The sequence below is a fragment of the Anguilla rostrata genome, chromosome 15 (genome assembly GCF_018555375.3).
Source record: "Anguilla rostrata isolate EN2019 chromosome 15, ASM1855537v3, whole genome shotgun sequence".
NCBI classification, from domain to species: Eukaryota; Metazoa; Chordata; class Actinopteri; order Anguilliformes; family Anguillidae; genus Anguilla; species Anguilla rostrata.
Genome location: NC_057947.1, coordinates 2,137,321 through 2,150,046, shown reverse-complemented (window position 1 = coordinate 2,150,046; position 12,726 = coordinate 2,137,321). Strand labels below are relative to the sequence as shown.

Genomic DNA, 12,726 nt, shown 5'->3' with positions numbered 1-12,726 from the left:
CCTTCTAAACCTAGAATCGATTATTTCTCAACAATGTGAATTATATCTTTTTCCAGTGAGCATGTGTGTGTTTTTACGTGTGCGTGTTTGTGTGTGTGTGTGTGCATATGTGTGTGTGTGTGTGTGTGCATGTATGTTTGGGTGTGTGCATATGTGTGTTTGTGTGTGTGTTAGAATGAGAGGGTATGTGTGTAGGATGTGTGTGTGCATGATACTGTTGTTCCCGTGTGAGCACTTGGTTGTCCTCTCCATTGCCTTGTACTACTTTGGACAGAACTGGGAACTGTCCTCAACCAAGTTTTTTGCTCTGCTTTCTTCAAGCGTTTGGTGAGTTTTACCATTCGTATCTTATCATGGCTGTTCACTCGTACTCCAATGAGGAGGGAAGGAATATTATTGTCACGGACTCTCTTTTACATGCAGAAGATGCAAGTCTTTCTACGGATTTTAAAAAGACTGAACATGATTTACGAAAGTTACTGGAAAAGGATAACTGAAGTGGCATATTGTTTCATTATCGGACTATTGGAGAGAGGGACACATTCAGAAGGGGATTCGTACAGCCAAGTTCCCTTCTATTAACAATGACGATACTACCTTTAAAGCTAAGTGGGAATCTATTCTTATCAAATGCTGTATGGACTTAAAGTTATTAATGATTGAGGATGGTAAAAAAACAGAGAGAGGAGCTTAAAATTAAGATTACAGACATAGAATCCTCCCTTCCCATGTCACCTGAACAACAGATCCCTTTTCAGCTTAAACTCAAAGACGAGATCCGCAAATTAGAGATCTCAATTAGGGAACTCAAGGTGCGCAAGTTCAAGAGGGATTTGGAGGATTACCAACGTGGACAGGTATATCATTGGGATCGGCCTCCACGCGTTTCTCCCGAGATTCTGACCAACAGCAGCGACATTCCAGGAGGGTTTCCTTTAACATCACAGGTAGTGAGGATGAGAGGGGATCGAATGCATCTACTGACCAGGCCAATTTTTTGGAGAGCGACTGGCCATCTTTCCCACCTTCCAGAACAGCAAATCCAAGACACGCCGGGGCAAGAGGAGATGCTCAACGCTCACACTGGAGACCGCCGGCACTGAGGAAACATTATCCTCAGCAGTGAACCTCTCTTTAGACTACTTGAATAATGAACAGTTGTCGGTTCTGTCTAAAGGTTTGTCTTTTGCCCCTACACATGACACCAGTTTATTTAACACCAGAATTGATCTGTTCTGTGTTTATCGTAACTTGCATCTTAAAATAGGGTATTATCAAAAATCTGGGTACACACACATAACTTTTCCAATCCTGGTTCGGTTCTTGGTCCTGATATTGATTCTGATACTGCTTCTGAACCTTACTCTGTTTTCAGACCTAAATCTCGATTTGCACCGATTGTATCCAATCCTTGTCTTATAGCCTTTACCAAAGCTTTTGATTTTGAGATTAATAAACTATTTGACGTTACTTCTAGATTTGGTTTTAAATCCAATTTAACTTATAAGGAACACATTGCTTTGGTTGAACTTTCAAAAAAGGATGACATTATTATTCGACCCGCAGACAAAGGTGGTGCTATTGTTCTCTCCAGAGACCAATATACTCTAGAGGCTAGACGACAATTAGAATCTAAATATTATGAAAAGCTTTGTGTTAACCCATTGTCTGATATGACGACGCAGTTTCATAACATTTTAAGAAATGCCAAGGACACAAACTGGATCAATGACAATGACTTTAAATTTCTATTGGTTGAACATCCAACTTTGGCTGCTTTTTACTTACTTCCTAAAATACATAAGGAGCCTTTTGACAACCCTCCGGGTCGTCCTATTGTAGCTGGTAATGGAACGTTAATGGAACTGGCGTCTAAATATATTGATTTTTTTATCAAACCTTTTGTTAGGAAACTTCCTTCTTTTATTGAAGATACGACTGATGTTCTCAATAACATTACAGGTTTGACTAATTTACAATATCATTTTCCTGTAACAATGGATGTCAAAAGTCTATATACTAATATCGGCCATGAGGAGGGGCTATCAGGAAGTTTGTGGGTCCCAGCTGCGTGGCACATCGTATCGTGTGAAGATGTCTGACTGCTTCAAGGTTCCGCCCAACCTGTCTGACAGCCAGCCCTCGCCGGTGCCATATCCAGCTGCCTACTCTACGGATGATGAAGATCTGCTCCTGGATCTGCACCCGCCTCCTTTGCCTCCTGCTATCCCTGCTGCCGTAGCGCCACCTGTTTCCCAGGGCGGTCCCTGCCATGAGATGTTCCGCCCTCCTGGCGGCTCTGGCATCTCCTCCTCCGAGGGTCTGGCCTCTGACTGTGTGGAGGCCGTGCGGGACGCCCCGCCCGCTCCGGCTGGGCCCGCCCTGTCGGCCTGTGATGGCCCTCGGCGGTCGTTACGCCCCTGGCGCCCGCCTTCATGGTTCCAGGACTATGTTGTTAATTTCTAGTTTTGTGTCTTTGCTGTTGATGTTGGGTTGTCCGGTGTTTATCCATTGGTGGGTGTTTTTGGTGGTGGGAAAGAAGGGTTGCGCCAGTACCGACCAGCGGTACGTGGTCATGTTAAGCTATCGCGGGTGTTGTTGGCTATATCACGTTGGGGGTACGTGGTCATGTTATGCTATCGCGGGTGTTGGCTATATCACGTTGGGGGTACATGGTCATGTTAAGCTATCGCGGGTGTTGTTACTTCCTGGTGTGTGAGTAAAAGCCAGTCTGCCTGTGTCTCGGCTTTCTGTTAATGACACAGCTCCAACTGGCGCTACGCGTGCGATTTTTTTTCCTACGCGGACAATACTTTTGGCACTAAACTGACGCCATAGATAACCTTCTATGAGAATATAAAAAGAGAATGACATGAATATATAATGTTAACAGCACGAATAGAACAAGCACAATCTTAGAATAAAGACATAATACATTATAAGAAAGGTGTCAGATCTATTTCTTTGTTCAGTCCTGGCCTAACTGTGGCTTTTAGAGAATAAATCCAGAAGGATTCTCTTTGTAGCAGGCGCTTTAACCTGTCCCCTCCCCGTTTGTTTAAAGTAGCCACTTTGATGACACTAGCTTTGAGTGAATCTGCGCTGCCGTGTCCGGCCCCCTTATAATGCACTGCCATTGGGTGGTTCTCATTTGCCGTTCTTATGGCATATTTGTGTTCCGTTAATCGGTCCTTGAATCACCTTTTTGTGCATCCAATATGAAAACATCCACATTCGCATTCAAGCTGATAGATTACGTGATCAGTGTTACAGCTAGCAAAAGACCGCATATTGTAATTTGTCCCGTTGTGAACATCCAGAAATTTACAGGTTTCGGTTACATTGGGGCAGCGGGTACAATGCCCACAGGGAAAAGTTCCGACTGGTCTAGCGAGCCAATTTTGAGTCGCTGGAGGGGAGAGGTGACTGCAGACCAGTGTGTCCCGTAGGGTAGGAGCGCGTCTAAAAGAAAATGTCAGTGGCTCAGGAAAAACCTCATTTAAAGCTGAATCGCTCTGTATAAGTTTCCTATTTCGTTTTAAAATATTTTTTATTTTGAATGCCTCAGTTCTATATTGGGTGACAAAATAGACTTGATTCGGTTTGGGGGATCTGATAGGCTACTTTTTTTCAACAGTTGTTTTCTATCCAGAGAATTGACTTTCTGTAAGTGTTGGTTAAGGAGTCCCAATCTATATCCTCTTTATTTGAATCTTTCTTGCATTTCTCCAGCTTTTTCAGTGAAATCCTCCTCCTGGTCACAAATACAATGTAATCTCTGAAATTGTCCAAATGGAATGTTGTCAATTAGGCTTGCGGGATGGAATCTGTCCGCCCTTAGGATAGTGTTACGATCCGTGCTTTTCCGAAAAATAGAGGTATGGAGTCGGCCCTCCTGATTCTTTATAATTTTAAGATCCAAAAAATGTATTTCTGTTTGACTGTATTCTATGCTCAGTTTCAGGTTTTCATTAATAGAATTGACATATTCATGAAAAGACAATAAATCTTGCTCAGTAGAGTCAAACAATAAAATAATATCATCAATATATCTGGCATACCAAACCATGTTTTTAAAGAAGGGATTGACAGGGTTAAGAATGAACCTTTCTTCCCACAGTCCCAGGAGAAGGTTGGCATAATTTGGGGCGAAACAAGCTCCCATCGCAGTTCCTTTCACTTGCTTGTAAAGTTGATCCTGAAATAAAAAAACGTTGTTGTTGAGGGTCCATTCCATCAGTTCCAGTAAAAAATCAGTAGCGGGAGTATTCCCCTCTGTTCTATGATCAAGATAATATTTTAGGGCCTCCAGACCTTCACTGTGCACTTTATTACTGTACAACGATTCCACATCCATAGTGACAAGAAAAGAGGATCCAATATTCTCAAATTCAGCCAGTTTGTTCAACATGTGAGTTGTATCTTGGAGAAAAGAAGGCAATTCAGGCACTAATGGTTTAATATGAAAGTCAACGTACTTGGAGGTATGTTCAGCTAGGGTGTCGTTATTGCTGATTATGGGTCTTCCAGGGGGGTTGTGGAGATCGTAGAACGACGCCAGCCTAGGGGCAATAGGGAAAAGAAAATTAAATTCTTGGTTTGTGGTAATCCCATCCTCCTTAGCTCTTCCTAGGATTTCTCCCAATTCCTTTTTCATCTATTTTATAGGATTAGGTGAAAGAGGCAAATAATACTGGGGATTTTGTAATTGACAATTGGCTTCTTGCTCGTATTTGTCCCTGGCCCAGACAACAACTGCTCCTCCCTTATCAGCACTTTTAATAATTAGGTCTCGATTTTTAGACAGACATTTAATGGCCTCACTCTCTTTTTTGTTCAAATTTCTCCTCTTCTCTTCCTTCCTGTTTGCAAACATTTATTCCACATCATAGTTAACTTTTTTTATAAAAGCATTTAGACAGGCATTGTTACTCGCGGGATAAAAAGTGGACTTGGGTTTGAAACGGTAACTAGGGGGTGGATTTTTACTGGCTCTGATTTTCCTCCTCCTCCCCCTGCTCATTTTCCGCTTTGTTGGGTTCTGCCTCCTCCGTTCGTCCCCTCAAAAAAAAATCCAAAGTGCTGGGCCTACTTGATTGCAAATTCGAGGGCTCTTCATCTTCGCTGGACAGGTTATAAACGTGTTTACTTTGAGAGCAGCCTATCATGTCTTTCAGGACTGTCAGCTTTGACCATGGCCATGCGCAAAATTTCACTGGGGCGTCGGGGAATACAAACCAGAGCAGGGGGAGCACGGATAGGGTACCTACACTACAAAGCTACATAAATGGCCTACATAAATAGAAAAATAATGTTGCTATAAAAAAATGTAGGTATTGGGATATTTGTGTGATAACTTTTGAAATGAGAGGTTGGATATGGGGTGAGAGTGTGTGCTGTGTGTGTCTCATGCTTAAAGGTGCAGTCGTTTTATCGCCGATATTTGATTGATATAACTACTTATGATATTTCTATCAGGAATAGTCAAGGGAATATTATGGTCAAAATAGTTGATATCCTTGTTTTTTTATTTAAAAAAATGACTAATAATATCAGAGTCTGTCTGAATATATCTATTTAGGATCGTTTTATTTCTACATTTATGTCTAGGTTCAGTAAGATAAATCTTTTTCCCAACTTTGTGCAAATTGTTGTGTTTTAGAATTCACATTAGGTGAATTAGAAAGAACTAATTGGGATGGCAGGTATGCCAAGTTACGCCTTGGCGGGGGCATGCCCCATACCTATACAGCACTGAGAGTTTGGCACTTCTCAGGGTTTCCTACAGAAATAACTGCAATGACCACAGACTCTCAGACCTTAAAAACATTAATTTCTTTCATTTATGACCTCGTGCCAACAGACAGAATTCACAAACAACTTCACATGTCCACACAATAAGTTCCAAACTTAGGGGATTTTGCATTTTTTCCTCTTCTTTTTCCTGCCTGATTACATCATCACAAATGCTCCAGGCCCACAAACAGTATGTTTCCCCATTGGACATTTAGCTACACCAGCCAATCAAAACACCACATATACATGCAAAAAAGACATATATATTTTTCACCAAGAAAATTCATGGCCATTGCAGCTATTTAGTTGGTGGCTCACTGTTAATGTCCTCACCTTGTGTATAAGGCTAACCACAAACTTTAACGCTATAGCTAACCTTTAACAGGTCACTTAAAATGAGTAGTAAAGAGAACAATTCCATTTGCAGACTTGACATCCTTGTAGATTTTTCTTAATCAATCGGATGTCTTTGGTAAGTCTGACAGGCTGTTTGCAAGTCCCACCTGTGGACCAGCCTTGCATGGCTGTCTAATTGGCCTTAATAATGAGAAATCATGATGTAAATGCCCATGAGGAAAAAGAAGCCATCTTGTGGTGGTGCCACATGCGGAAGTATCAAATTGAATAGAATTTAATGGAACCACGTGACCACGTTTCCCTTCTAGTTCTTATTGAGTTCATTGGTGGTATGTGACAAGGAGTTAGAATGCTGCGTGCATGGATGATGTCATCAGAAGCGCGTGAGATGTGCTTCACGTTCTTAGGGTCATTTTCATTTAGATGGCACAGACTCACAGAGTGTACCTACACTCTCCAAAACTCTTCAAACCCTTCTTCACAAAGGTGTTTCAAATGCAATTCAGTTTTCTAATCCCCTGATGAGCATTTTGTAGATATAGTACGCATCCCTCAAGTGCTGCACTGATCATTCGTTTCCATGCAAAAAAAACCCCAAAACAAAAAAAAACACCATCACTTATTAAGTCATGGATAAGCACCATGAGACTGCGGCACACTGGGATCATGAAGTTGTGACTTTGATGCTTTGGGACACATACTGCACAACCAAATTAGCTACACGTGCCACTCAATGGATATCAAGGGGCTTGCAGCTCTGCTTTTGTAAAAAATGCCTGTAGATCTCTCTGTACTCTAGATACATTAACTATCCAATAGGTGTCATGGTTTTGGCTGATACCACCAATTATTTTCCTCCTGCGCCTTTTCTTCAGTTATTGCGGCCATTTAGTTTTCTTCTTTTCCTTGATTGAATTATACGCGTGCAAACCCCCTTTAACTATTTGCACCTGTTGGCTCTCTATTTAAACCCTTAGCAAGCCGATAAGCTTTGCTTCAGTGTCACTTGCGTTACACTAGAGCCAGTATTCTGTCATGTGTGGTGAGGTAAAAGATTGAGAATTTGCGGTAGTGGATTGTTGTGGCTACAAAGTTAGCACAACAATATTTAGCTTTATGGGTTGTTGGCAACAAGTTGGTGCCACAACCTAAAACTCTGAATTCTTCTTTGGTGTTACTTTTTCAGCCTCGGTTCGAGGTCTGTTTTCTTTAAGTTACCCCGTTTTCTGCACAGGCAGTTTTGTTTTATTTTCAGAAGGTTCATACTCCTTTTGTTTGTTACCCAGTATACATGGGTTATTTAGAGCTTTTCTTCGGGATACTCTCCCTTAGGAGTTGTTTTTCTTTTCGTTCTTTTTCCCCTGTCCTTTTGTCTCTTTTGAGACTTGGCGGTTATTCTACCTCTGGTGAATAGCTTCAAGAACCCCTGTTCAGTCACGGTTGGTCTCCCAAAGTCCCCACTCCCTCACAATAGGCCTCCAAAAACACAAATCACAGTATTAAACCATCTATCCATGTGATCAGGTGAACAATGTTTGTGTGTGTGCATGTGTGTGTGTGTGTGTGTATGAGGGTGTGTATGTTGTGTGTGTGCATGTGTGTGTGTGTGTACTGTATGTGTGTTCATGTGTGCGTGTGTGTGTATGTGTGTACGTGTGTGTGCGCACGTGCGTGCATGTGTGTGTATGGCGGGGGCCTGGCATGCTGTGTGGTAATATACTCTGAGGCCGTGTGCATCACTGTGCTGTGTGTGTGCTCTGTGTACAAGAACGACAAGCATCTTCAGTGCATCTCCCAGGGTATTTCTTGAAATTACATCTCCATCCTCATGCTATATAGATTAAAAAAACAAAACCATTATGTACCATGCCAGGATCTGGAAATGGTATCATTTTTCTTAAAACTATCAGATCTGTGATATACTGTTTGAAATACTGTAAACACAAAAAAATTAACTGAGATCTGAATCTGATATCACAAAGGTGTGATTGAGATTGTGATTGATGTCTCTCTCCATTGTGACATCAATCTCATCAAAAACATGTTTTCAACGTACAAAAATGCCTAGTTACTCACACATACAAGACATACACTGTCTATAACTCATTCATTCAAACTGGCAAAATCTAGGCCTGCCATTAAAGGTATTGATATCAAAATGACGACAAGTTACTGTGCTGCAAACAATATAGGCTATCTTGCCTCACCAAAATTAAATAAGCTGCATTTCAAAGCAATGCTACCCGATGTTTCCTCAATTGTTTAAGTCACTTGGCCTTGTATTTAAACCATGAAGACCCAGAAGGCATTAAACACCTGGCAATCATGTATAAACCAGTCTATAAACATCTGTAAAGAAATCTCCACTAGACTCAGTAGTCAATGAAGTCAGAATCAGTATTACTCAGATTGTGGTTATTGTTTGACAGCTTGACAGTTGCTTTTGCAATCAAATGTCTATGAATGCACATTAACTTGTACAATGAGACAATGATCTTAGCTTATTGTACAATATTGTTTCACAATGTATGGCCTTGGGTTGATTAAATTAACACTATTTCCAAAAATAAAACTCTCAAGCTCATTTTGGCTGATGCTCAATGGATTTTTATTAATTTCCAATCCACCACTAATCTAATAGACATAAATGAGCCCTGCTATTTAATAGAAGAGTACAGCAGCCTTATTAAGAAGTCCTCTGGCTTGATGTTTGCTGATCTGTAACCCATGCAAAGAGAACAGCATAGAACAGCAATCATACTTTAAATTTACCTTCTTTAAATTTGATTTTCGCTCTTGTCCAGCAAAGTAATTGTCATCTTTTTTATTTTCATTTGGCATTCTTCAGAAAGACAGAGAATTTCCACAACTTTTTTATTTTATTTTCATTTGGTAAGGCATAATGCGTTGCAACAAACAAAACAAACCAAGAAAAAGTTAATAAAGATCTGTTGGGAAAACCCCTTCTGTTTTGAACTTGCAGGCAGAACCACAGACACGCTGTCAGAGACAGCTTGGTCTTTAGTGTCCTTGTCCTCTCGGTCAGTTGGGATGAATAAGGCGATTGTCAGAATGTTTCAATTCACTCTATGTCTGAATGTTTTGTATTGTTGTAATTGGACTTAATTACTCATGTCTTTTAATGTCTGAGATGTCGTGCATTACAAAGGGCTGTAACACTTACTGATGATTGTACAGGGCCGCCCTCCTTCCCTTTGGGTTTGTGATTTTTATTAATTGAAAAAGGATTGTAAGTTCTTTATATACCACACGTCTCATGTGGATTCTATTGTTCAGTGCCATTGGCCAAAGTAAAAGAACCTACTATGATTGCGTAAGATATAACAGGCCAGGCATTGGGTTTCTTGGCTGTTCTGTTCATTCCTTACAATATGGCATAGTATTTGGCAGTTTTTGGCATAGTATTTGGCATTTTTCGGCTTTGAGCATGGGTGAAGACAATACCAACCGAACAAGTATCATAAGAAAGGTCAAAAACCTCTACGGCAGATGCTAGATAAACAAGTAATTCAAGTACAATCCTGATCCCTTTAACCCCTTAGCACATGCCAAATCTTGTCAATCCTTGCCCATTTAGGGGGTACCCTATTTAAAGCTTTATTTCCTGGTATTTACACCTAGATGTGTTAAACTACTTAGAACATAGCACCTTTGGTATCAGACCACCCAATTTTTAGGTGAGCAAAAGTATTGGAACAGAGAGTATTTAAGTAAATGAAAGCAAATAACACTTATTTAAGTATTCTATCAATATTTGGTAGCATATCCCTTGCTTGCAATAACTGCATCAAGCCTGTGACCCATTGACATCATAAAACTGTTGCATTCTTCTTTTGTGATGCTTTTCCAGGCTTTTACTGCAGCCTCTTTCAGTTGTTGTTTGTTTCGGGGATTTTTCCCCTTCAATCTCCTCTTCAGGAGGTGAAATGCATGCTCAATTGGGTTAAGGTCTGGTGATTGACTTGGCCAGTCTAAAACCTTCCACTTTTTCTCCCTAATGAAATCCTTTGTTGTGTTGGCAGTGTGTTTTGTGTCATTGTCTTGCTGCATGATGAAGTTCCTCCCAATTAGTTTGTACGCATTTCTCCGTAAGTTGGCAGACAGAATGTTTCTGTAGACTTCTGAATTCATCCTGCTGCTACCATCATGAGTTACATCATCAATAAAGATTAGTGAGCCCACTCCAGAAGCAGCCATGCAAGCCCAAGCCATGACACTTCCTCCACCGTGCTTCACAGATGAGTTTATATGTTCTGGATCATGAGCAGATCCCTTCTTTCTCCACACTTTTGCCTTTCCATCACTTTGGTAGAGGTTAACCTTGGTCTCATCAGTCCATAAAACTTTGTTCCAGAACTTTTGTGGCTCATCACTGTACTTCTTTGCAAATTGTAATCTCGTCTTCCGATTCTTACTACTGATGAGTGGTTTTCATCTTGTGGTATAGCCTCTATATTGCTGCTCTCTAAGTCTTCTTTGAACGGTTGATTGAGATACCTTCACCCCTGTCCTGTGGAGATTGTTTGTGATGTCACTGACTGATGTTTTGAGGTTTTTCTTCACAGCTTTCACAATGTTTCTGTCATCAACTGCTGTTGTTTTCCTTGGTCGACCTGTTCGATATCTGTTGCTCAGTACACCAGCGGTTTCTTTCTTTTTCAGGACATTCCAAGTTGTCGTACAAGCTATCCCCAATGCTTGTGCAATGGCTCTGATCGATTTTCTAAGCTAGCTTTTCTCCCAAAGACAGTTCTCTAGTCTTCATGTTGGTTTATCTTTTATAACACAAATGCAGTTTTCACAGGCAAAACCCAAGGCTAAAATCAAGAGTAGACATTCAGAACTATTTATTGTTTAACCAATCAATCTAACAGGACACATCTGGGCAACAAGAAACACCTGTCAGTCACATGTTCCAATACTTTTGCTCACCTAAAAATTGGATTGTCTGATACAAAAGGTGATATGTTCTAAGTTGTTTAACAAATCTAGATAAAAATACCAGGAAATAAAAGCTGAAATTCGGATCTGTCATCTCATGCACATCTTTTGACCTCAAACTCAATTGTCTTCAGTATATAGCAAAAACAAAGGAATTGACCTTGCAGTTCCAATACTTTTGGAGGGGACTGTAAATGAGCCCCTTATGAAGGTTTAAGATGAAACATTGCTATCAGATTTAAAAAATAATGCTATTTTTAGCATTATTCAGTTCAATCCGTCATAGGCTATTCAGCTCCCTCTATCATAGGCTGTTCAGCTCACTCTGCCATAGGCTATTCGGCTCACTCTATCATAGGCTATTCAGTTCACTCTGTCATAGGCTATTCAGTTCAATCCATCATAGGCCATCCAGCTCACTCTGTCATAGGCTATTCAGCTCACTCTATCATAGGCCATCCAGCTCACTCTGTCATAGGCTATTCTGTTTACTCTGTTGTCATTGCTTAAGCATTTAAAATTTGTCTTTTTGAATGTTTAGCCATTTTTTTCAGCAGTTGAACATTGTTAAGTATGATGCATTGTTGAAATAATGGCATAAACTTCATCCCATAATTTTACTATATGAGTGCTGCAATTCCTTGATCCTGGCCTCCAGGATGACAAATATGCAAATGACAAATAACCTTCCAGGCTGTCTAAAAAAGAAAACAAACAGTCAATGACTGGAAATGGCACATAACAAACGTACGGACATCATAATAGCAAACCCTACACCAAAACCTATGAACTAAACCAGTCAGTTAAGAACTGGAGCTAATATATAACTTAGTGTAAACACTGTAGCATATTACATAACGGCTGTAACTGATCATGAGGAAGTGAATGGGCAGGGCATAATGAAAGTGTGAGATGGTCCAAAGTCCAAAAGTACCAATCTGGGAGTGTTTCAAACTCAAACACCATTTTAAGGACGGGCGAGAAAGAAGAGGGAGTAAAAGAAGGAATAAAACTGAAAAAAGAACGGAGTAAGTAGCCTGTTGTGGAGTGGGATGGAGAGAATATAAACTAAAGGTGAAGAGGTGTGGGGAGGAACGGGAATCTTCTAGCATAATCGCATTAACACGCCTAATTCAGCAAAACAGGAAATTGACAATAAAATGGTGGTTTTGGTGCAATAGGCTTCTTTTTTTTCAAATTTTTCATTTGGGGCCAAAAGTAATTAAAAAATAATTTTAAAGAATTATGTTTTACTTCAGTTAAAAAAAATATTTTATGATAATTTTACCTTGTGAGATATGGCGGTAGTCCCAGGCCTAGTAATTTGATTAAAAGCGTAGGCTACATTTTGACACCTGTAACTGTAACATTGAATAACATTCCAAACTTTTTTTGTCAAGCAGTAGTAGTTTTGTCTAACAGACACTGATTTTGCACTGAATAACATAGAAAAAACTGTTTTGTTGGACATGATGAGCCTTGTGTGGACAGTCTTCACTTTGTGAAAAGGAAAGTCAGAATTTTATTTTCTCTTTAATAAAGAAGTTTGGATTTGTGCAGAATATAGAAATGTAAAATGTGGGCAGAATGTACAGAACGTGGCATGTTACT

General features: G+C 40.2%; 1 protein-coding gene across 2 annotated transcripts in view; it reads left to right on the top strand.

The window, feature by feature from the left end:
• Positions 1 to 12,018: 12,018 nt before the first annotated feature.
• LOC135240535 (NACHT, LRR and PYD domains-containing protein 3-like) overlaps positions 12,019 to 12,726 on the top strand; it is a 169,044-nt gene continuing 168,336 nt past the window's right edge. The window contains exon 1 of one of the 2 annotated variants that reach the window (XM_064310131.1): positions 12,019 to 12,143. The gene's annotated coding sequence lies outside the window, so the exon portion shown is untranslated. The remainder of the gene's footprint in view (positions 12,144 to 12,726) is intronic. The other variant, XM_064310121.1, reaches the window with a different exon arrangement.